This window comes from Kogia breviceps, chromosome 11 (genome assembly GCF_026419965.1).
Source record: "Kogia breviceps isolate mKogBre1 chromosome 11, mKogBre1 haplotype 1, whole genome shotgun sequence".
In the NCBI taxonomy this organism is placed as follows: domain Eukaryota; kingdom Metazoa; phylum Chordata; class Mammalia; order Artiodactyla; family Physeteridae; genus Kogia; species Kogia breviceps.
This window is the reverse complement of record NC_081320.1, coordinates 63,396,485-63,420,655: the sequence shown is the minus strand read 5'-3', so window position 1 is coordinate 63,420,655 and position 24,171 is coordinate 63,396,485.

The following is a 24,171-nucleotide window of genomic DNA, read 5'->3' as shown; positions in this document are numbered from 1 at the left end:
GCAAACAGCTGTGGAATCTTGGACAAATCACTTCTCCTTTTTAGACTTGACTTTTTAATGTATAAAAAGATGAAGGTGAGTTAGATGTTCTTTAAAGATCCTTTAAGCTCTAATGGTGTTATAATTTCTAGCCTAGGGATAAGGTTAGGATTAAGAGAGGTGACCACCAAAGAATGAAAAATTTGTATGGGCTCAGCCTACTTTGGAAGCTCAAGTACACTCTTGTGTCTTGGGAATCTTTTTTTTTTTTTGTGGGACGCGGGCCTCTCACTGTTGTGGCCTCTCCTGTTGCGGAGCACAGGCTCTGGACACGCAGGCTTAGTGGCCATGGCTCACCGGCCCAGCCACTCCGCGGCATGTGGGATCTTCCCAGACCGGGGCACGAACCCGTGTCCCCTGAATCGGCAGGCGGACTCTCAACCACTGCGCCAACAGGGAAGCCCCTGTCCTGGGAATCTTATTTGGAGACTGTCTATGTTGGGGACAAAAGGAGAAGAGCTCTCTGGGAGTCTCAGATCTGGTGCCTTTTGATGGTAGGGCCAGGGAAGGAAGCAGAGAGTGGAAGTGCAATGTATTTGGTGAGGAAAAGCAGACACCGTGAGCCAGTCTTTAGCTTTCTTCCTGCTTGTATTGCTGCTACAGAGATAAACTCACCTGTTAAGAGGAGAGAAGACTAGCTGGAATATTAGACTTTTATTATTTTTAAGAATTCTTAAAAAAATTTTTTTATTGAAGTATAGTTGATTTACAATGTTTTGTTAGTTTCAGGTATACAGCAAAGTCATTCAGTTATACATATATTGTATACATATGTACAATACATAGTTAGAATATTAGACTTTTTTTTAAACGGCAATAACATTCTTTTTTTTAATTATTTAAAAAATTTTTTTATTTTTGGCTGCGTTGGGTCTTTGTTGCTGCACGGGCTTTCTCTAGTTGCGGCAAGCGGGGGCCAGTCTTCGTTGCAGTGCGCGGGCTTCTCATTGCGGTGGCTTCACTTGTTGCGGAGCATGGGCTCTAGGTGCGTAGACTTCAGTAGTTGTGGCTCATGGGCTCTAGAGCACAGGCTCAGTAGTTGTGGTGCCTGGGCTTAGCCACTCTGCGGCATGTAGGATCTTCCTGGACCAGGGCTCGAACCGTGTCTCCTGCATTGGCAGGCAAACTCCCAACCACTGAGCCACCAGGGAAGCCCAGAATATTAGACTTTTGTTATTTTTAAGAATTCTTGTTATGACAGCACTTTCTAACCAGTAAGTCCATGTCCAGGCAGGTCCTGTGAAAATCTGGGAACAAGATGATCTTTATTTTCAAAGGTCTCTCTCTCCTCTTGTGACTTCTCTCATCAGGGATGGCCAGTGCTCCCCACAAGGAAATAATATCTTTCAATTACTAGCAAACAGACAAACTCCAGTTCTTCGGAGATTGGCCATAAGTAGAGGAGAATCTCCTGGGGAAGGGAGGAAGCAATGAGAGTGTTGGCCTGTACATAGATTCATCTTCCTTTTGAGGTTTCTTAAATGAGACTAACGCAACTGGCCCCAGGAGAATGCTGCCCCTTAGCCTTCTGTCCCAAGTGAGTTACAAGTATCCTTTCCCTTGTTTCTCAGTGGTCAAGCCAAGAGTAGACATTCAAGTAGGTCTTCTCATGAGTAGAACTAGAGTAGACCTAACCCCACAAGAAGGATAGTAGCACTGTGCTCCTTTAATCTGATATCCTTTTGTGTTTGGGAAGCAGAAAGACTTCTGGTAGTAGAGCTTGGCCTTACACTGATGATCCCTGAATAATTTAACCACTAACTCAAATTTTCATATCCCATCTAGCAAACCAAAAGCTTAACAATTGACTGGTTTCATCATGCATGGAAGACCTGACCTCAGGGATCTCTCCCCATCCTCCCTCCCAAGTGATTTGTTAATCAGTATGCTTTTTCCTTGAGAAGAGCTTTAGTAAATACAATCTCCTCTTTGCTGCATTTCCAGTGGTGGTGTAGCCCCTTCTAGAGGGGCACTCCAGGCAGTTGCCCAACTGACTTGATCTCAACCACAAGTTGAGCGTCAAGCTGAGAGTCTTTCTACCATAGAGAGAACACTGTCAATCTAGACAATATATTTCTCTTGAGTTCAGGCTGTTTCTATCCCATTCTTGGAGACCCAGCCTGATTATCTTTTATTCCCAGCTCCTGGTCTCCCCTCACAGGGAGGAAACCATCTTTATACATATTACCTAGTGATGCCAATCCAGGCGTCTGGACCCTGATGTCTAGACCTTTCAGCTCTTGGTTTTTCTTCTTTAAGGACTAGCCTGTACTCCTAGAATTGGACACTAACAATGACCCTTCATGAGACCCTATCTGGTTCTAGGAGTGGCCTTCATCTTTTCTGGTCTTCATAGAATAACCAAAATAGTACATATTGTCATAACCCCAGTAGTCATGTCACATTTACAATAAAGGGAGGCGCTTTTCTATTCCTTTCTCTCTCACTGGCTGCCTTGAGCTTTACATTCAGGATGCCTTCACTGCTGCTGTTCAAAATCTCTTTCTTCTTATTCTTTCACTCACCTATGAACCCAAACACTTTTTTCAATAAGCTGCCTATTAGAAAAGAACTGATAAGCTAAATTGTCAGAAGGTGCTCCTGGCTAAAAACAGGTCAATGGGTAATTCAACTTTGGAATAACAATGCTTTCAACCCGATTCACTCACTGTTGCAGGACCCTCAGAAGATATTTTGGGTCAATAAAGATCTCCTTGGTTCCACTGAAATCATACACAGAAGTAACAAGCTTATTTCAGTTATGCCTGCATGATGCCTGTCTCATGGCTGGTTGCTTGGGCTGTTCTGTAACAGGGTGAGGAGACAGTTAGGAAAAAGTCAGTTCCTACTAGAAAACATCACGTTGCCCCATTATTGAGCTTCTTTATAGCGGGCTGTGTGTGGGTAGCGGGGAGGGAGCAGTAGGTGGTGGTTTGCTACAGTTTACTATAAGGTATTCAGAACCCTATGGTAAGCATGGCAATCGGTCTTGGGATATGAACGTTTTCTGAAATATTTGGGGGAAAATCATAGTGGAATTATTTATTGAAGCATTAATTTATATTTTGTTTTTGAGGCAATTGAAGCATTAGAAGGAACGAGAACTATTTGTATATTTTTCTGAATTTGGAGAAGGCCATTGTGTTTCCTTTTCGCAGTAGTTTCTTGAAGATAATCTATTTTCCGGGTTTTTTTTTCAAAACCTGAAACTCTGAAATGATGCTAAGAGTATGTGTGTCTGTCTGTTTGGGCATGGAGGGCTGTGGAGAGGAGAGTGAAAGTGGCAAGAGAAGGGCGAATCCCAGAAGCCTGGGAAGTGATGGAGGTGTGTGAAGGCCCGACTGGGAGCTTACCAGACTGCAGAAGGGAAGCTGGGCCCGGGGTGCTGGATGTTGGGCTCCAGCCTCAGCAGAAGTCCCAGTGAGGGCCAAGCTGAGGCTTAGCAGAGAAAGTGTGGAACTCCCTGACCCCTAACTCCAAGGGCCAAGTGTAGTTGGGCAATGAGTCTATTAGTGGTGACCAGTACACACCAAGAACCAGAGACCTTTTCCCAAATATTGTGTCCTAAATGCACTGGGACTTTGATAAGACCCTAGAGGAGTAGATGTGGGTAGAGATTTACAGGACTGAATAAGATAATTTCCTGCCAGTCTGGCAGGGGAAGGAGGAGGAGCAGACCCACATTAGATTTAACTTGTTTTATAGAAAAAATTTCTGGTAATTGTTGAAAAATTGTGTATTAGTCACCTATGGCTATGTAACAAATTACTCCAAATTTTAGCACCTTAGTGCAATAAACCCAATGCTTAGCTGGGCGCTTCTGGCTCAGGGTCTCTCACAAGGCTGCCATCAAGGCATCGGCTGGGATGGAAGTCATCTCAGGGCCTGAGAGGGGAGGATTTGCTTCTAAGTGCATTCACACGGCCGCAGGCAGGCCTCCGGTCTCCTGTGGATGTTGGCAGGGGTTGCCATTTTTTCCTGCCCCGTGGTCCCTTCCATAGGGCTGCTGTTTACAACAGGGCACCTGATTGCCTCAGAGCAAAGAGGGAGAAAGAGAGAGAGAGAGAGGGACTGAGAAAAGGAAAAGACAAGATAAGGTGGAGGAAAGGGAAAGAAAGAGAGCTTAGACAGAAGCACAGTCTTTTCATAACCTAATCTCAGAAGTGACATTCCATGGCTGCGTCAAATTTTATTAATTAGAAGTGAGTGCATAGGTGTGGCCCACACACAGGCGGAGAGGATTACGCAGTGGCATCGCTGGGAGGCATCTGAGGGGCCACCTACCACGCCTGAATTGGGGACTGCAGTTTAATCCCCCCGGCTCATAACCAAACATAGTTATGCTGTGGCATAGGACGTGCAGTTCTGGGATTGTTCATTCATGGATTTTTACTGGAAAAGTTTGGGAAGCTTTGTGTTCATATGGCTCCTAAGTTTAAGGAATTGACCCAAGTTAGGCTTCCACTTGTTGGACCCCGGGTACCATTTTAAGGGCTTTGAAAAGACTCTAGGTAGATGAGAAGGAAAAGAAAACATGTTTTGCTGAACACTGTGGGAGAGAGAAAGGAAGAATAAGGCATGTGGCATAGACGTGACATGGTTAAGTTGGAGTGACGCTAGGAGAGAGAAAATAGACAGAATTTAAGCCGTTGTGCACAACAAATGCTCTTTATACCAAATACTCTTGGTAGACACAGGGGTGGGCAGGGCACAATGTTGGAAGGACCTACCTAGTGTTGGGGAAAGACATTGAAGAAGAGGGGATACCTCTCTGCACCTGAAATTGTCAGAGTGGAGGTGGGCAAACAACGCCGGTAGAGGCTCTGAAAGGGGAAGGGGAGTGCTGCATTTGCAATTTTTTACTTGCTTGAAGGGCAGGTGTCTGTGGTTTGGCCCCTGGTTTTTTCATCATTATCTTGCTCCTCATCTTCAGTGTGTTTTTTTTTTTGGGGGGGGGGCGTCTCCTGTCTGCATAGCTCTGTAATGGGTGGCAGTGGAGAAGCCAAGAGCCAGGAGTGACCGTGAAGAACACAGGCCTCCTTCAGGGGGCTCCTGTAGGGCCCAGGATGCCTGGGGCACCCACTCAGCCTTCCTTACCCACTTTTGAACAAGGAAGCCCTTTTCCTGGAAGGGATCATCTCTGGGGGCAAACAGGCTAATTGTCTAGTTACAAAACAAATAGATTCTTCTTTGGAAAAATGATGTTTAATCAAGGATCTCAAGGAAATAACCAGCTGTTTTAAACTAATTAAATGTAATTGGCTATCTGTTGTAAAGAGTTAATGCTCCTCAAGGAACAATTATTTTTAGGGTCCCAAGGAAGCAGGAGTTTGAAGCTTCAGGTTGAAGGTAGATCTAGGGTTCTCTGAGGTGATGGGCAAAGAGACCAAATTAAAGGCTTTCTGAACTTTGAATTTGTGTAACTGGCGGTGGAGGAGGGACTGTCTTATTTCATTCATTTTATTCCTAGGCTGGCTTGTTAGACCTTAGATGTCACAGTTTGGGGATTTAATGAGGCGGCATTTTCAGGCTAACTTTTAAATTAATCTTTGCTCTTACTTGGGATGGTGTGGGCTTATCTTGTCCTTTCTTCCTGATGCAGAGGCAGGAGAGTGAGGTCTGAGTCCTGCTTGTCTAACCTTCCTGGGACCAGCCCTGGGCTTTGAAATGGGTGCCCATAGGCTGGAGCACCAAGGTAGTGATTGAGCGAGGGGTGAGTTTAGCAGAGCTAGGTTGGCTTCATCAGACTTAAGACGTTGTAGTCTTGTGTCTTTGTTTGCCCAAACAAACCTTATAGTTACTTCATTCTTTTCTCACCTCACAGTAAAAAGTTAGTTAGAGAATTATAAAAAAAAAAAAAAATATGAAAATATACATTAATATTTACTTATCTATCTACTTATTTACTTACTTACTCACTCACTTACTTAAAATAGTTCTTATTTTAACCTCCACTTTTAGGTGAGTACCAGTCTGTGGATGTAGGGCCAAGACTCCTCTTAGAGGACATGTCGCTGATTAGAATTCTGTGTTGCCTTTCTTGTATAAACCAGTCCCCCCAGTGCATCAGCTCTGATTTCTAATTTTAGGTTTTTTTTTTTTTTTAAATGGAGTGAAAAGTTATATTCACTTACAAAGTAGAATCTTAAAATTTTACGATACCTACCCACCCCCAATCTTTTGTAGTTGTCTGACTCCCATCTAACTCAGTAACAGTTTTTATTAGCATGTGATGATGGAGATTTTTTTTTTAAGCATCCCACTTTAGTTTTTATAGAAACAACTCTTCCTTTCCAGATTCATATTTTATCCCTATATACAATATTTCATTAAATTAGATACTTACAATTAACACATAAATGTTACATTTAAAAGTTACATGTTAAAAACTTACATTAACAAATGCTGAAACACATTTGGGAACAATTTACTTCTGGAAAGTATAAAACTCAACTGGTGGGAGGAAAGTGTATTACTTGTTACTTACTAGCTTTGAGCTCAGAGTGTTGTATATTTTAAAGGGAATAGAAGGTTTTCTGTAAAGGGTCACATGGTAAATGTTTTTGGCTTTGCAGATCACATAGTTTCTATCTCTGTGAACTCAACTCTGCCATTGTAGCATAAAAGCACCCATAGACAATGTGTAAATGAAATTGGTGTAGTAATGTTTTAATAAAACTTTATCTACAAAACAGGCAGGGGTTGGGATTTGGCCTGAGGGCCATAGCTTGCCAACCCCTTGTCTAGAATATTGGTAAATTGGCATAAATTAAGAGAGTTCCTCCTCATCATGATTCAATCAACGAGGTGTTTATTGAGTGCCAACTATGTGCCGAGCCTTTCAAATATCTGTGATAGTCAAGATAAGAATGTGGCTTATTTTTCCAAGCTGTAATATGATCCATGCCTTGGTACTCACTCATCTGTGGGCTAGATTACTTTCCATGCCTCTTTCTTCACCTGGAAAATTTCTGCCTATCTTTCAAACCACATCTCAAAAATCACCTCTGTAGGAGAGTGTCCCTGGGCTGAGACAGCCCTGCTTTGGGTTGCTGAGGTATCACCCAGTGCATTCCTCCATCACAGGGCTTATCATTTCATATTGTAAAAAATGGTTTCTATCTCTCTCTTTCCTTCTAAGCTGTGACCTTTTGAAGGCCAAGACTCAGTTACGTCCACAGTCCTTTTGTACACAGCAGGTATTTTCAATACTTGTTGAATGAATGACAAGAGTCAATCTGGCAAAGAATGAAATAGACTATGTGAGTAGCCTTTGCTACCATTTATGTGTATGTATTTTGACCTTGTAACTTTTTCCCTCTTTGTGTTTATTGACTAAGAAGGTGGAGGGAGGTGGCAGCTGTTCTTAATAACTTTTCCCATAATCTTCTCATAGAAACTTAAATGTATTTATATATTATTTATATACATTAAAAATAAGAGTAATATGTGTTTGTAGCTTTTTTTTTTTTTTTTTTTTTGGTGGTACGCGGGCCTCTCACTGTTGTGGCCTCTCCCATTGCGGGGCGCAGGCTCCGGACGCGCAGGCTCAGCGGCCATGGCTCACGGGCCCAGCTGCTCCGCGGCATGTGGGATCCTCCCAGACTGGGGCACGAACCCGTGTCCCCTGCATCGGCAGGCGGACTCTCAACCACTGCGCCACCAGGGAAGCCCCATGTTTGTAGCTTTTTAAGGTCAAATTGTACTACAAGATTTAGGAGACTCTGTTAGTTGGTTATACCTCTTTCTCCTTTGCTCACTTCCTATCACAGAACATGAAAACCCAGACCTTCCCTTTACTAACGTCTCTCAGCCGAGAGTGGCCATGTGACCCATTTCTGGCCAATGAGATGTAAGAGGGACTCTGCCAGGGCTCTTTCAGGAAAGATTTTCCCTTTTTAATTGTGGTAGAAACTGCAAGGCATTTGCTCTTTTGTTCTTCCCTTTTAAGAACCTCTAATTTTTTTTTTCTGTGCATGTGGCTACCAAGAATAAATATTACATTATCCAGCCTCCCTGGTAGCTACTTGTGACTTTGGGACTACATTCTGGCCAACAGGCTAAAGCAGAAGTGTTTTGTAGCAGCTTTCAGGAAATTTCCCTAAAAGAAAGCTCTCTTGTGCTGCCCTTTTATTCCTCCTTCCTGCTGGCTGAAATGTCGACATGATGGCTGAGAGTAACATCTGGAACCATGACGTGGCCTTGGGAATGGAGGCCGTGTCTAGTGGAGCAACAAGAGGGAAGGAGCCTTGTTCTCTGAGGAGATAATGAGCAGACCCTCCATAGCAGCCCTGGACTACCTGCCTCTAAACTCTTAGGTATCAATGTTCTGTCTGTTCTAGTCACTCCTTTGAATCTCTGTTCTCATTACCAAGTTAATCCTAACTGTTAGATGAGGACAACTCTCCCTCGGTCATTGGCTGCTCACTTCTCCATGTCCTATCTGTGAAAACATGATGTTTGGAGCTGTGGCAGCCATTTTGTGATTCTGAGTGGACAAAGACGAGGATTGTGCAACAGAAGGATGGAAAGAAATGAGCCCTCAGTGATGTCACTGAGCTTCCAAATCAACCCCGGGGGCCATCTACTTCTGCATATATATTTTAAAGTAAACAACAAATGTCCTTATGTGCTAAGCTACTGTTAGTTTAGTTTCCTGCTACTGGTAGCCAAAAGTATCTTCATTAATTTAGCTTAAACAAATGCAATAGTTCTTTGCCTCCTGCCTGCTCATCCTTATTCTGCCTCTTACAGGGAACCACTTTCACCTCTTAGCTCTTTTCCTTTGCCGTTCAACTAAATACCTAAAATTAAAAGATGAGGATTTTGCTTTCTTTTTAAAAAAATTTATGTATTTTATTTTTGGCTGCGTTGGGTCTTGTTGCTGCACGGGCTTTCTCTAGTTGCGGCGAGCGGGGGCTACTCTTCGCTGTGGTGCGCGGGCTTCTCATTGCGGTGACGTCTCTTGTTGCGGAGCACGGGCTTAGTTGCTCCGCAGCATGTGGGATCTTCGCGGATCAGGGCTCGAACCCGTGTCCCCTGCATTGGCAGGCGGATTCTTAACTACTGCGCCACCAGGGAAACCCAGGATTTTGCTTTCTTAAATCACTCCTTTTACTTCCCTAATGTCTCTTCTTCCATCTCAATTTAGCTATCTCACTATTTTTGTTCATCACGACTTCGTCAATATCACTCACAGCTGTCATATAGTGCTCTATAATTTCATTTCTTTTGCAACTTCTTTTCTTGTCATTGTTAATTGACTTGCTTTTTCATTTGCTTAGTTTTCTATGTGACTATCAATAATTCATTCCTATACATTCCACTGGAGCTGTAAAGCTCTTTTTGTTCCATTTAAACACATGAAGTAATCCAATAATTCCTTTTTCCTCTAAAAGCCATCTCTCCTGGAGCCTTCCATACAACTCCTCCACGTGGACTGGTTGTTACCTCTGATTGCTTCACACTTTGCTGTCTCCGATGCTATCCTGGGATTCTTTTGGCCTCCTTCCTGTGCTGGAGTCTCTGTTCCTGGATCCCTTGTTGTCTGGCTGCAACACATCTTCCTGAAGCTTTCTAAGAAAGGATACATTTTTGGGTTTGTTTTTTTTTAAGATCCTCCGTGTCTGGAAATATCTTTATTTGACCTGCCCACTTGATTCATAGTTTGGCTGGCCTAGAATTCTTGACTAGAGGTGATTTTTCCTCAGAATTTTGTAGTCATTGCTTTATCGTCTTCTAATTTCTTCTGTTTTTGAGAAATCGGATACGATTCTTCTTACCTGTTTTTTGTTTTGTTTTCTTTTTTAAAATAAATTTATTTATTTATTTTTATTTTTGGCTTCCTTGGGTCTTTGTTGCTGTGCGTGGGCTTTTCCCTAGTTGTGGCGAGTGGGGGCTACTCTTCCTTGCGGTGCGCGGGCTTCTCATTGGGTGGCTTCTCTTGTTGCGGAGCACAGGCTCTAGGTGCGTGGGCTTCAGTAGTTGTGGCACTCGGGCTCAGTAGTTGTGGCTCATGGGCCCTAGAGCGCAGGCTCAGTAGTTGTGGCTCGTGGGTTTAGTTGCTCTGTGGCATGTGGCATCTTCCCGGAGTAGGGCTCGAACCCCTGTCCCCAGCATTGGCAGGTGGATTCTTAACCACTGTGCCACCAGGGAACCCCTTGTTTTGCTTTTGGTTTTCCTTCCTGGGTGCTTTTAGGATCTTACCTAATTCCCACTGTTCTGAAATTTCATGAGGATGGTTTGTGTGGGGTTTTTTTTTTGTTTGTTTGCTTGTTTATTGCATGGAATACTTGCTAGATTCTTTTAATCTGGAAAAATTTAAAATCTATGTATTTTTAGTTCCAGGAAATTCTATGTATTATATCGTTGATCATTTCTCTATACTGAACTTCCTGTGCTCAATTTCTGGAACTTACATAAGTCTTGCATCTTCTTGACTGGTTCTCTGTTTTCTCATTTCTCTCCTGTTTTCCATCTCTTTGTCTTTTTGTTTTACTGTAAGATGTTTTCCCAACTTTGTTTCCTAATCAATTGAATTTTAAAAATTCAGTCTTTACATTATATGGCATTTTGTTCTTTATTCATGGATACCTTATTTGGATCCTTATTTTAGCTTTAATTATCTTCCTTATTAGTTAACAGTTAAGTACAGGGTAAAAAAAATCATATATAAAGACAATGTACAACACATAGTCTTAACACTTGCCTGCATTAGCACACATACAAACATGAAGCAAATAAAGGATGTCTCTCTTTTGATTCTACTTTTCCACTGCTGTCCCAGGCTTTGTTTTGGCACTACTGGAACGCTTGTCTCAGTATCTTCGAAATAATGCTTTCTGAGTGTTTGAATTTTTCTTTTGTTCCCTGTTTCGTCTCTTTTCTTTTGAGTTCTTTTTCTTTTGTTTTGATCTCTCTCCTTTATGTTCAAAGATTCTCTCAAATGGATTTCCATTTTATTTCAGAGGGAAGTGCTAAAAAGATGATTGAAAGATGTACATGAGGGAACAGGGATTGTACTAAGTGATGGCTAATCACATAGGGACTCAGCTATTTTATTGGAGGACCCCTAAGTACCACCATCTGTAGTTCTTTGTTCTGTCAGTTTCTGTAGAGCAATTCTCTGTATTTTCTGCCTGGAGGTATAAGCTTGGCTGCCAGAGTTCCAGGAATTGCGAGTGGGGTGGTGTATTAGCATTTAGAATGCTAGTTTCTACTTAATCTCCCCTTTTTGGTAGGGTTATGTGTGTGTTGTCGTTGATGTTTGCTTTTTTCTTTTGTTAAATTTTTTAGTAAATTTAACAGATTTATTGAAGTATAATGGACATAACCCCTTGCATTTCGTGCAGTGACTCACCCCCTCCTCTGTTGGGCAGTCCCTTCCTTTCTTCTGTCCTGTCTCCAGAGGTTCCTAGTGACTCCAAGTCAGTTTTTCTGGGGTCTGCAGCACAGACTACTTGCCTTTTAGTTCAGGTTTCAGCCTTTCTGGTCTGTTAAGTCACTTACCACTGTCCATCTACTTTCTAGCATCCACAATTTAAGCATTGCCCTCCATTTTCATGGGATTTGAGGAGAAGTGGAGAAAAATGCACATGTTCAATCTGTCAAGTTTAACCGGAAGCCCTATCAGTTGTATTTTACTAACATTATCAATTCCTACTACTCAGTTGTGGGTCCCTTGAACTGTTTGGAGGGGTTAGGGGTCAAGTATAAAGGATATATGTACATGTGTGCATGTTTGTGTCTCTTTGTGTACGTGTGAGGCTATGTATGAGATTCTGTGTGTGTATGTTACAATGAGAATAAGCGTGTTAGCCAAGGAACTATAAGGAGGCCTGGAGCAGTGAGTGTGAGGAATTAGAAACATGGGGAGAAAAACAGGGAGGAGGAGGGACCTGCAAGTTTTGGAGTAATATTCTGCCTCGATGGACTATTTCCTTCCTGTTCTTAACCTGGCCCTTCAGCTCATCTCTTTAAACCAGAAACCATGAGAGCAGGCGGAACACAGGCAAAAGTGTGACGTTCAACTTCATTCCACTCCCCAGTGCCTTTTAAGCTCTCTCCGCCCTTCACTGGGTTACTCTGGACTTTCTTGGAGTTCTCTGGTTGCCCAAACTTCTACTTCATTCTTACCTTCCATGCTGTGCTCTCTACTTCTGCCCCCTCCTTGCACAGAATCTGAAAGTACAAAATGTCTTCTTTTTTACCTGCATTTGATATCTCACCTAATTTCTATATTACCTTATGAGGCAGGTCTAGTTTTTTCCATGTGATAGATGAAGAAATCAATGCTTGGAGAGATGTGATCTCTTTCCTAGAGTCATACAGATAACAAGGAGCAGAACTATGGTTTGAATTTAGCTGCTCTGGTTTTGAAGTCCATGTTTTTACCAATACACTGCATTGTGTCCATGTATTTAATTGTACAACTCTTCTTTCATAATTCTACATGAAATTTTTTACATATAATGAGGATGCATTAAAATCAATTTGATAAACACATTGGCATTTAATTGTATAAGGTACAGTATAGATCCTTGCTGAGGTAGGAGTGCAGCTCTTAAGAAGAAAGGCATTGTCCCTGCCTTCAAAGAACTTATACTCTCTGAAATAATGTTATTTCACAACGTCAATGTCCTGGTTATCGGGGAAGGCAAGACTTTGGGACTCCAGGCATGGTGTAAAGCTGGGTGACCATCAGCCAAATGTTTTCTGGCTTCACAGGTGTGAGGATCAAGATACATAATGGAAAAAAAGGGTTTACTACAACCTTATGACAAGTAATGCATGTATCATTATTTATATGTTAAGCGTAAGAAAAATGAGGACCTTGGTGTTGAGAGGCTTGCCCAAGGTCACATGACTAGAATTCAGTCTTCTGAAGGTCAGCCCAGAGCTTTCCCTTTTCTCACTAACATTCTTTTCAGTCCTATGTATTTTTCAAAGATGCCATAGCAATCTTAGGGTAGGTAACATTTCCATTTTATAGATGGAGAAACTGATGTGAAGAGCCATGTTCAAGGATGCTTTTAATAAATGCTATTTTAGGGTGTACATGAATAGAGTCCCTAAATTCTGAGCAATTGAGGCCCATAGGATGGGAGGAGGGTATGCATCTCTAAGAAGGAAAACCCAACATTTATTGAGCTCCTACTGTATGCCAGACAGCCAGAGACTGTACCAGGGATTACATATGATCTTGTCTAATCCTCAAATCAGTACTGTGGGGTTGGTATTTTTGTCTTCCTTGTACAGATGAAGCTCAGATAGGCTGTGAAACCTTCTAATATCACACAGACCATCAAGCTATCATTAAATGGGTCCATTTCATATAACACCAGACAAAGTTGATATTCGACTCCAGGACTATTTAGAGCCCACAGGCATATGTGTTACTAAGATTTCTCTCAGTGTCTGCAACTAATCATTGAAATGTCCATGGCTTCTTAGAGCTGAAACCAAAGATAAGTGTCTCTGCAACCATTTCACAGAGACTCCTCTGATTTAAAGATCCCATTCATGTCTTTTAGGCTCTGTTCTGGGAAAAGGACAAATCGTGTGTTTGAGGAGATGTTCTTTCACTGGCTGCTTGAATAAAGGCTTTTCTTTTTCCTTCATTCTGAGTCCACCGATAATATTTTTAATTACCCTGGTTGTTTCCCTGAGTTATAAAACCCAGTGTATGAAAGTTATATATGTTAAAAATTTTATTCATCTGCTAAAATCTCTACCTCAGAGTATATTCTCTTGGTTTGGATTTACACGAAAGTATTATACATAAATGATTTAAATAGAATATGTGTTTGATATGGAAATTCAATAGTTAAGAGGCCCACAAAACTTGCCAGATGTTTGTGTGAGAAGCTAGCAGGGCAGGTGGGTGAGTATTTATTGCTTCCTATGTAACATGAGCTGCTGGGTAGCCATGAAGTAAAAAAAAAAAAAGACCCTCATCTGTGTTGGGGAAAGAGTGTAGTGGCACTGACTTCACAGTTAGGAAAAAACCTGAATGTGAGGGTACACCAACACACAGGCCTCCTGTTTTAGAATATCTTTTTAGTCTAAGGATAATGACTTTTTTCTTTTGCTTACGATGCTATTTTTTTCCAGAGTTCAAACTTTGTGTTTAGAAGGTGACCTCAGGGGAAGTTCACTGGACACGAGTTTTAGAGTCTGTGCATTCCAGGCCCATTTCTGGAAGCACATATTGGCTGTTATCATAGGTGAAGTGAACAAGTTGCTGCTCTCATCCAAGGGCAACCTGAGACACGTGAGCCCCTGGGGACCAGTAACGCTTGGTGAGATTCAAATGCAGATGAATTCTGCTCCCTTCCTGCACTTCACAGAGCCCCCCAGACACATTCCCCAGCTTACTGTATTAGAAACACTTTCCAGTGGGCTCATTTTCTTGTTCCTTCTTTTTAAGAAAAAAAAATAATAATAATAATTTAAAAATATATATATATATATATATATATATATAAAATTCTGAATTTTCTTTCTAATTGTGCTGAAATGACATGTAGTTCTGGATTGGCCTAAGTGTTTTGTTTCTTAATTTTTTCTATAGCACACACCAGGCACATTTTGACATACAGGCATTAATTGATACTTTGCCTAGGAATCGGTTTGGCACTTAGAGAAATAGAGAAGTGAAAATCTCCTGTATTAAGAGTGACAGTGAATAGCCTCCAATAATCAGAGGGGCAAACAAGGAGTAAGTACAATGGACACTCATACCTGCTGTTAGTAGGTGCTCAAAAGTGTTTGTCGCTTGGGTGGTTGAGAGAAGACAGTGATCCAGGGGCATGAAATAAACAGAAAGGGGTTCAGGGAGGAGGCAGGATTTAAGCTGGATATTGAAAGATCAGCTGCATTTAGGTGGGTAAAAGGGAAGTCCTACCTACCAGGGAGGAACATTGTACACAACAAAGAGGTGAGCAGTGGCTTGATTCCTGAGGGGGCAAGTGAGAAGATCTATCTGAATCAATTAGAGTGTCATATTGGGGAGAAATGAGGAATGATTCTGTAAAATCCGTACATTCCTGTTTCCCTCCCTCTAACTCACCCTGTCCCACTGTTACCTTCTGCTTTTGGCACTCCTAGGCTGTGGGGCTTCATCTAGTCTATATGTGGCAGGGTGAGAGGCATGCTTGTTTAGAGAAGTAATAATGTGTAAGTAGAAGAGGTGACTTTGGGTCCTGTTGGGTATGTGGGTGCTAATGGAGAGAGGAAGTATTGAGTCCCTAAACCCCAGCACCAAACACTGGATAGCTTGTGTCAGCATTTCCTTGGTGTGAATATCCTCCTTGCAGTCTCGCACTGTATTTCAAACTTACTCAAAGAGGTTTTTAGCAGCATAACAGGAATGCTTAGTTATCTCTTTATTGGGGAGTAAATTAGATGGTTATAAAGTTAAATAAAACCCAGAAAGTTCCTACTGCGTTTTCTTAAAATCCTTTGTCAAAACAAATAGCCTTGAAATGAACATAAAAATTTAAATGGCATTGACTCTAATGAAAGAACAACAAGCCTAATGAAGTTGAAGTACTGTGAGAGTACTGGGAAAGCAGGGCTGCTTTTATCTTATTGGAATGTTTATGTCCTTGCATGTCTCCTAATCACACTGTGGTAACATCATTCCGAGAAAGTGCTTTAGGGAAGATTGCTAATAAGAAACAAAAATGATACCGCTTCGAGTTAACAGTCCCCCCCAAATAGTCAGATAATCTGTTGTCTAGGATAGAGGGCACTAGGCTGGAAGAATATGATTGGAGACGCTCCTATCTTATTTTGGGTTTGTGGATATTTGGCGCCATCGATAAAGGGGCTCTCAACTATTACTGGGACAGCACCTCAAACTCTGCATGTTGGAAATTAAAGTCTTTGCCATACTCTTGGAAACCAGCTTTCTATCCACTGTTCCTTATTTCTACAGATGGGTCTGCATTCTTCCAGACATCCAGGCTTGGGGCTTTGGGTCATCCTTGGTTCTTTCTCTCTCCTCCCATATCTCAAAGTTACTAAATTTTCTCTCTCAAATGCTCCAGGATCACTCTCATTCATTCCATGGCTACAGCCACCAGCTCAACTCATTTTCTTGATTCTCATCACTGGTCTAGGTGACTCTCTGATTGCAGGCTTAACAGCTTCCACTTTCATCCTGCCCTCAGTGGCCAGACTAATCATCCTACATTTCACGTCATTGTGTCATTCATCTGAGCACTACCCACAGCATAATCCTGATAGTTAAGGCCCTTTACCAACCAGTTCTAATCTGCTTTCCCAGCTCCATCTCTTGACATTGCCTCAGATGAGCACGGGACCACTGCTACCACAAGATGGGCAGTGATCATTTTTTGCTTAAATGTGGTTTGTTCATTTCCTCATCTTTTTTTTTTTTTTTTTTTTTTTTGCGGTACGCGGGCCTCTCACTGTTGTGGCCTCTCCCGTTGCAGAGCACAGGCTCCGGAAGCGCAGGCTCAGCGGCCGCGGCTCACGGGCCCAGCCGCTCCGTGGCATGTGGGAACTTCCTGGACCGGGGCACGAACCCATGTCCCCTGCATTGGCAGGTGGACTCTCAACCACTGCACCACCAGGGAAGCCCCTCCTCATCATTTTTTCATTTACTTGTCCCCCTGTTTAGGATGCTGCTTTTCTTCCTCACTACTTCTGCAATTTCTTGCAAGGTAATGGCTTGAAACTTTTTCAGTCACCCCTTTGAGAATCTGATGAAAGCTATCTTTTATCCCAGGAAAATGCATATCCAAAGGGTTCATTGACTCCTGAAGTTCGATTCATGTACCCATTAAGAGAACACTGACCTTAAATTAAGAATTGTTGCTCAAGGTAAAGTTAAAATCCTCAGTCCTCCATAAAGCCTTCCTAAATCACTCTGGCTGGTGATGAGAACTCCCCTACCCCTTCCTTTCTCACCTGAACTCCACTGAAATTGTCTTTTCCATTCATTTGGTACTTACTGAAGACTACTGTGTATTATTTGTTTTCTTTCTATGCACAAGCTCTATTTCCCCAAATAAACTAAAAGCTCCTTGAAGGCAAGGCCCTGCCACATACCTCTTGGAATTGTATGTAAATCAGTGTATGTTGCTTTGATTGGTCAAAGAATATAATCAGGCATATATAGGAGTCCAAATGGACAGTTTTTTCTTCTTCTATTTTGGTTGGTTGCTGTAGAACATGTTCTGGAAGGGCCTCTGTTGTACTGTGAGTCATCCAGAACCTGATGACTCTGAAGGTCTCTTGATCTGTAAATATATTGGAGTGCTTACCAGGGTAGCCACTGGCTCTGAGATCTCTGATATAGAAGGAGTGAAGGAGAGTGGCCGTGTATGATATTTAAAGGCATTCTGGGATGCAGTAAAGGTATTGGCACTTAGTATGAGATCCTGGCAAAATTGTGATGATGATGACTCCATCCTTGGTATACTTTCAAGGATCCCCCTTCCCTGACATCACATGTCTCAAGTATCCCCTCTCTCAACCTAAATCTGTACTCAGAAAAATATTTGCTATAAATTATTTAGACCTTAGTCTGAATGGCAGCCTTTCTATTCTTTATTCCAGGATTATTTACAGAGTCTTACTTCTAATTATGGCATGAAAAACTTAGTTTTCTAGTGAAGATAATCCAGAGATCTGATCATATGAAAGGAATTTAGGGGGCCAATGACTCATACTTAAATCACACCAGGTAATTTAACATCTGTACCATCCTTTTCACCCCTCTCCCAACACACACACACACACACACACACACACACACACACACACACACACACACACGGCTGGAACTGGCTTCTGTATAATGAATTATACATTCTTAATAACACTAATCATTCATTGAGCAAACCTTCATTTTCCAAGTTCCCCAAATAATCTGAGCCATAAATGCTTTACCACACTTCATTATGTTTTCTAGTAGAGGAAGAGTATGCAATAATAGGTAAAGGGTGATACGAAGTTGTATGAGCAACATGTTATAGGTTCAAAGTTAAGAGTAGGTATAAGAGTGGAGTAACAGAAGTTACAAAGCTCAACAGCAGCACAGGCCATGTGTATATTACACAGAGCCAAGAGCAGTGCCCCTCACACTTGTCTAGGTGACAGAGCCCCTGGACAAGTTGGTGTTCTACATCATGTTCTTTGTGGAGCACCATAAAATGTTGATATGATTTACCCCAGCAGGCAAACAAGGAAACCTTGCCTATATTATATGTATGCAATAAAATCTGAGTATCAAAAGCACCTTTCCACCAATACAAAACAAAGCACAGTACCTCAGTGGTGGTGGAGGTTGACCTCTCAGCCTGCTGATACAGAGACCACAGGTCTTCAAATAACAGGCATGAGGGCTGCAACCCTCCCAGAGCAGTGAACCTGAGTAGAAGGGCTGATGGCAAAGTCAGTGGTCATGGCCAACTGAAGACAAAGGGCCCTGTCCTGATTTTTGTAAAAATACATAAGCCTCCTGGTTCTGATTCAACCAAGGGAAGGTTGAGTAACTGCAATTAGATTTCCTGCCCACCAGGTGGGACTGAAAAAGATTTAGTTTGATTTAGAACAGTAAAGAAATGTTATGGGACTTCCCTGGTGGTCCGGTGGTAAAGAATCCGCCTTCCAGTGCAGGGGACTCAGGTTCGATCCCTGCTCGGGGAACTAAGATCCCACACGCCACAGGGCAGCTAAGCCTGTGCGCCACAACTACTGAGCTGGCGTGCCTCAATGAGAGAGCCTGCGTGCTGCAAACTACAGAGCCCACGTGCTCTGGACCCCGCGTGCCACAACTAGAGAGAGAAGCTGGCACGCCACAACGAAAGATCCCGCCTGCCTCAACAAAGATCCCTCATGCTGCAACTAAGAGCCGATGCAGCCAAAAATAAATAAATAAATAAATAAATAAATTTTTTTTTAAGAAAGAAATGTGGTATTTCTTGCACCCAAGTGCCATGGAGCAATTCATATCCCTATAGGTTTTGGTTCTTATTTCACAGTTGGGACTACTCATTTTCAACAATGCCTTTATAAAGTCTTGAGTTTAAAAATTCATCCCATCACTGTCTTGGAATCTGGCTTAAGTGCACACCCTGCTGTTAAGCTTCTCGTGACCACATAAGCTGCCCTCTGTCTGGGTGTATTAACTAGCACATGGAAATAGATCCCAGAGGCTAGAAAATGATGAGGAAACAATTATGCCAATTTTCTTCCCCCTGTGAACTGAGGAAAAACCATAATAGATCGAGTTCAGGCAAGGAATACCTAGGTTCAGTTATCATTGGGTGATTCAAGGTTGAGATCTGTAAAGATAGAGCAGTGATTCTCAAACGTTGCTGTACACATGAATTACCCAGATAACTTATTAAAATGCAGATTCTAATTCACTAGGTCTGGGGTGGTGTCTGAGAGTCTGCATTTCTCAGGGGATGAGGTGCTGTGGGTCCATAGACCACACTTTGGGTAGCAGCTGTCTTAATTTCTGTTCCATATCTACCTCAAACTTGCTCTTTGACCTTTCAAATTTATTTTACCCTTCTGGATCTCAGCTTCCTTAACTGTAAAAGAAGAGAATTGGCTTTAACATTCCTGAGAAGGACATTTTATATATTTTTCTACCCAGCATGCATTGCCCCTTCCTAATAGCACTTTGATTTTCTTCTGGGGAATTTACTTCCCTCCTTTGTATGCAACTTTGGTAGGTAGGTAAGTCTTAAGACTTTCCATTTCATTATGCCAGCTGATGGAGACTCTCCTATCTCAGTTCCCATGACCTTCGTCTTATAGCCCAGGTACAGCAAGAGGCAGGGTAGGACCTAAGCTTGCTTGGTTGGCTTCTCTCTCTCCTAGGACTTTGACTCTTTTTTAAAAATAAATTTATTTATTTATTTATTTATTTTTGGCTGCATTGGGTCTTCGTTGCTGCGCGCGGGCTTTGTCTAGTTGTGGAGAGCGGGGGCTACTCTTCGTTGCAGTGCGCAGGCTTCTCATTGCGGTGGCTTCCCTTGTTGCAGAGCACGGGCTCTAGGCGCGCAGGCTTCAGTAGTTGTGGCTTGCGGGCTCTAGAGCACAGGCTCAGTAGTTGTGGTGCCTGGGCTTAGTTGCTCTGTGGCATGTGGGATCTTCCCGGATTAGGGATTGAACCCGTGCCCCCTGCATTAGCAGTCAGATTCTTAACCACTGCACCACCAGGGAAGCCCAGGACTTTGAATCTTGAGTGGAGTGAACCAAGTAGAGAGAAACTGTTGAAATTCATCATCATAGCTGTGGGACCAGGGTTCAAGCAGCAAAACCTTCTGGAGCCTCCTCATATCTGTCTGTTCCGAGCTTGGTTCCCCAGTCCTCCCTTCAATCTTGTGAGCACTCCCATAGCTTTTCAGAATGTTCTCTTTTTACTTAAGTTACCTAAAGTCAATTTCTGTTGCTTGCAACCAGAGATGAATATATTCTCTAAGCTCCTTCTGACTCAAGCATTGTAGGGTTCAGGTCCTGAACAGCTTGTTGATGAGTCTGATCGCTGTTTTCTATAAGGAAAGGAAAAGGCACAAGAATATTTTCCCTAAGGAAGAGCAATTCCTTTGAAGTCTTTGGCATGGGTTTGTGTATAGGTTACTGGTGCCAGTGAGGGATATGGATTACTTTCCAGCAAACTGGTAGGTGTAGGTAATCAGGTTGTTTTCCTTTATCAAATGGAGACTAAGATACCACCTGTGCTTCAGAAGCAAGCAGTGAGGATCTTTATGAGGCTTCTTGGATCTACTTATATTTGGAAATGGCAGGAAAAGTTTATATTTTGCTTGCTTTGACCCTACTCATCAGTGTATGGAGTTTTCTGAGGGGCTTCAGAGTTTCTGGTCCGAAATTGAGACTAGCAGCCAAAAGCATGCAGAGAGGATTCTGGAGAGAAAGACCATTGCTAAACAGTACCACGGTTTATAGCTCAGTCACCTTAAATTGTAGTTTGAAGAACAGAGACACCCAACACCTCACGCTGATTACAAGATTGTAACAAGAATAGGAAATTCCATATGCATATGTCCCTCCTTCCTAACCTCCACCAGAGCAGCCAGAAGCTTATTAGCTAATTTAAGCCACCCTCTTCCTGGTCTAGGGCTTCAGCTGATGTGACCATTTCCTGTTGGCTGTTAGAGACTTCTAGGAATGAACTTGCAGTTCATAAGTTCATTCTTCATCTTTCTTATCCCCATCCTACACTGGGGTTTTCAGAGGCCAGTAAAGAACACCCTTCTATTCTCATCCAGTTCTGAGGAGTCAGAAAGATGAAGATTACATGCCTGCTTTGTTGATTAAACTGTATTGAAGGTATACAGCTTAGACCACTGGTCAATAATCTTTACAGAGCTGGACTTTGGAGTGAACCAGTGAGGACGCTATAAGGAGAAGTCATATGAAAGTTGCTTGTTGTACTTCTTGGAGGAGTTGCAGCTATATTATATCATGCCCCTTTATGAGGACCAATAGGAGACTTTTTCTTTTCAGATCTAAATACGAGGAATATCTACCTTTTCCCTAAACAATTGAGAAATTTTTTGTTCATTGTGATTCTTGTAATCAATAACTTTTCCCTTTTAAGTTTGGCTGCTGTGACACTTAGGAGTAAACTTGGGACATTTAACCTCTGTATATGATATTCTAACGTCCATGTTTTTGTATATTCAATTTGCTTATAGTTTCTAATACTATTTTACACTTGTTTCATCTTTGTGCTACTCTTTTTACCTACTTTCTTTCTTTAACAAATTGTCTTATATTTTGTAAACTGCTTCAAACTCTCTTAGTGAGAATGAGTTAGAATATCAGTAAATTAGTTAATTAAAAAATAAATATGGAGTTATATTTCCTTCACAGAGGAGAATATTCTTACCACTTGTCCACATAGTAATTTTTTGCCTTGTTATCTGTCACCTCTGGGCTGATTTGAAACTTGTTTGGTTCACTCTCCTACTTAGACCACCCTCATCTCCACCCTAGGCCATCTCATGGTGTCCAGTTCTATGGATGACTCACAAACTCACACCTCTAGATGATTTCAATTCTGTACCACAAACCCACAGGTAATATCTTTCAAGAGCTCCAATTCTGAATCTGTGTTTTCCCCTCAAACCTGTACCTCCTCATGTATCCCTGATGCAGTGAATGGTATCCTTGAAGATACCCATCAAAGAAATGGGAGACACCCTAGACTTGTCCCTGTCTCCATTCCTCTGTATCCAATTCATCCACTAATCTGACTGATTCTTCCTCTTGGATGTATTGTTAATTCTTCTACTCATCTCCACCTCCGCCACTAGTTCAGGTCTTGTCATTTCTAGCCTAGGCTATAGCTCTGCACAGAACCACTCCCAGCCCATTCTCTACACAGCTTCTAAAGTAATATTTCTGAAATACAAATCTGACTATACCAGCTACTAAAAAACCTTCAACAGAACCCTGTTCTAAGGGGATAAAGTTCAAACCTCTGTATATTGCATAAAAATGCTACCAGAAGTTGTGTGGAGAATGATTGTCCACCACGCCAATCTTATTTCTTGCCACACTTCCCTTCACCATCTTTATATCTGATTATTTTTGGATTATTCCCTTGGCTTTCTTCTTAAGGGTTAACTTCCTAGTGCTAGCTCTAAATAAAAGCCAGCTTGGTTGCTCACTCATGATGGGATCAAGGGGCAAGTAACCCCCCTTCCTATCAGGGTGCTTATGATTCCCTGGAAGAGTAATAGCTTAATCCTTCATTAGCCATGACTATTTTGTGCTAAGGTGAATCAGTTAGATCAAACAGGCGCTTACCTAAAGGAGCGGGACATAAAAACTGAAAGAAACAGGCAACAGATTGGTGATTGCCAGAGGCGGGAGGTGGGGTGGAGGAAATGGGTGAAGGTGCTCAAAAGGTACAACAGAAGAAAAAGAAGTGGGACAAAAAGTAGGTTCGTTTGGATGAGAGAAGAGGGGAAGGGAAAGTTCTGGCCACGGGGTTCTGGACAGCTCTGTCATGTCTCTGAAGTGGGGTTGCCTAGGGTGCAGGATGAGGGCACAGAATGAAAGAAGGAGGGTCCCCTACAGGGCGTGAAGATGAACATGTGTTCATCTGGCAACCACCAATGTGCTGTCTCTTTCTTCAGTTTTTCTTCAGCCATGGCCGCTGGGCCTGCGCGTCCGGAGCCTGTGCTCCGCAACGGGAGAGGCCACAACAGTGAGAGGCCCGCGTACCGCAAAAAATAATAATAATAATAAATAAATAAATTACATAGAGGGCCCAAGATTTAATTGGCGCAATGATAACTCACAGTAACTAAGTTGAGAGAGCAGTTAACATTGTGTGGGCAAGGTTTTCAATTGTCCAGATGTCCTAAGGAAGAGGAGTAATTGCACAGACTCAATCTCTCGCCTCCTAGGAAACAGGGCACTTGGATGGCCTTACTAATCATAATTATATAGTATTTAGGAATATAAGCTTTTCTAATAACGTTCACAAGCCAGGGCAATGATAGGACAAAGGTTCATGCTGACCAAGTGCAACTTTAAAGAGTGCTGTAGGGCTTCCCTGGTGGCGCAGTGGTTGAGAATCCGCCTGCCGATGCAGGAGACACGGGTTCGTGCCCTGGTCCGGGAAGATCCCACATGCCGCGGAGCAACTAAGCCCGTGAGCCATGGCCGCCAGGCCTGTGCGTCCGGAGCCTGTGCTCCGCAACGGAAGAGGCCACAACAGTGAGAGGCCCGCATACCGCAAAAAAAAAAACAAAAAAACAACAACAACAACAACAACAAAAAACCAAAAAAAAAACAGAGTGCTGTACATAATTTCAATGGGAGATATTAAAACCTGTGTGAAAAGTGTGATCTTAGAGTCTTATTGACATAAGAAAGGAAGTTTAATTCCTAAAATAGCTTAACCAGATCCTATGTCAGACAAAAACTCCAAACCAAAATGAAACCAAACAAACAAAAAAGTCAAAACAGACACCCACACTATCCCCCCTGTCAAAATCTCAAAGGCTCAATAACACAAAACTTGCAAACTCAATTGACTAGTCTGAGATTTTTTTGAGAGGGAGGGGGAGTGGATTTGATATCATTGCTTATGCAGCCCCAGGAAGA